This window comes from Lepidothrix coronata, unplaced genomic scaffold, assembly GCF_001604755.1.
Source record: "Lepidothrix coronata isolate B3197 unplaced genomic scaffold, Lepidothrix_coronata-1.0 Scaffold268, whole genome shotgun sequence".
Taxonomy (NCBI): domain Eukaryota; kingdom Metazoa; phylum Chordata; class Aves; order Passeriformes; family Pipridae; genus Lepidothrix; species Lepidothrix coronata.
This window is the reverse complement of record NW_016690448.1, coordinates 819566-821384: the sequence shown is the minus strand read 5'-3', so window position 1 is coordinate 821384 and position 1819 is coordinate 819566. Positions and strand designations below refer to the sequence as shown.

The window sequence follows — 1819 nt, the reverse complement described above, 5'->3', positions numbered from 1 at the left end:
ATTTTTGTACGACTAAGAACTGCTCCATGTCAAAATTAACCTTCTGTCTCCCCCAGATTAATTCTAACCAAGACAGTTCCTGCTAGATCTCACCATGCACAAGTGCCTGTGCTGGCCAAAGGGAGGTGATGCCCTCAGAAAACTTCTTTGGGTCCTACTGCCAGCTCAAAGCAACTGAGAAGGTATGTGAAAACACATGGAACAAAGAAAAGAGCAAACATGCACTTTCAAAGCAACTGCCTGCTTCGTTGCTGCCTGGAAAAAAAAGAAAGAATTGCCTGAATTTCAGATTGTTTTTATGATTTCCCAGCTTACCTAAACTTTGGTTTAAATTCTCCAAAGTTCTGTACCATTCATTTATCTCAGATTTCATGTCTGTTGGAGGCAACAAGGTGCTGTCAAAATAGGAAACAAGAGTCAAGTATCTTAACATATAAACCAGTCAGTTGTTAAAAGATAAAATTATGAATCAGAGTTTCCATGCACTTTATTTTATTTACTGCCATCTCAGCAATGAAAATAAACCAAGGAGACTGCTGTTGTTCAAGGCCACTGAACAAGTGACTGACAAGGAACTAACTTGTTCCTACATTCATTCTAAAAGAAAAGCTGTAAATGCTGTAATGCCTTGCATCCAAAAATGCTTGTTGTCAGGATGGATATTCAAACATAGACAGATTTCTATCCAGATTCTTCCGTAATTTATTACACAAATGAAACCCTGTGCAGAAACAATGCCTTGACTAAAGCACCAACGTGTAGTTCTCTACCCATCCTTGTCTGCTCATTTATACCATGTTTCAAATATTAGTTAAGATGCACTCCTGCATTTCTAGCTCTCCACCATCCCCTATTTAGTGTAGCTGGTGCACTGAAAACCAGGAACGCATTTTTTCCATTAAAAAGAGCTTTACCAAAAAAAAAGTTTAGGACCTGCCTACTTCTGAACTCTACAATCACAGATTGACAGAAAGCAAAGTGCATTTCGTAGCCAAGTCCCCTATTAACTCCAGAAAGAATTCTGCTTCTCTTTTGCCATACCCAACGTGCTGCAAAACCCCCAGTCTCCGCTCACTGAGTACAGTCTGCTCCTTTATCATATCTTCCATTTCTGCTTTCACAGCTGGAGGATTCTGTATTTCTTCACTTGCCATAAATTCTCTGTAGGATGGAAAAATGATATGTATAATGGAAATGTGCTATGCTATGTGATATGTATCATATGTTTAATGAAAAAATGATAAAACAGTACTGTTTATAGAAAACACAGCTGAACACTAGTCACTTTGTGTTATTCATTCTCCAAAATATGACTGTAAAATTTCTGACCTGAAACTCTGAATTACACGGTTCTTTTGGATGAGCTTCCAGTCCTTGACTCTCTCTTGCCATTTCAATTTATGTGATTTTTCCTTCTCAAGCTCTGATTTCATTAGATTAAAGAGCAGCTTGGCAGTTGCCCTCTCATTACCCAGCAGGGCTCGGTTTATATTCTGCATATTAAAAAATAAAATCAGGAGTATTTTATCAGCATACAGTACAAAAAAAACCATAAATTGTCTCTTCTATGTGAAAGGAGGGAGAAAAGAATACAAATGATAAAGAATATTCTGCAAAAGAGAAACTTCTTTTATATGTCAGTGATTGACAAGAAGAAAAAACGAATTTTAACTGGGAAAAAAAAAAGACATTCTGGGAATATTCAGATTGCTATCTTGCCCCAGACAAAACATTTACCGTGGCCTCCTCGTTGATGAGCTTGTGAACATCAGCTGCCAAGAAGAAGGAAATTTCCTCCAGTTTCACTGTATACCTTTTC

At 37.6% G+C, this 1819-nt stretch overlaps 1 long non-coding RNA gene across 1 annotated transcript; it reads right to left on the bottom strand.

Annotated features, from left to right (window-relative positions):
• Window positions 1-315: 315 nt before the first annotated feature.
• LOC108507766 lies at window positions 316-1819 on the bottom strand. The gene is made up of 4 exons (XR_001878258.1): window positions 1738-1819; window positions 1330-1493; window positions 1042-1161; window positions 316-395 (listed from the first exon to the last, which is right to left on the bottom strand). It is a non-coding gene; the product is annotated as an uncharacterized LOC108507766 (long non-coding RNA).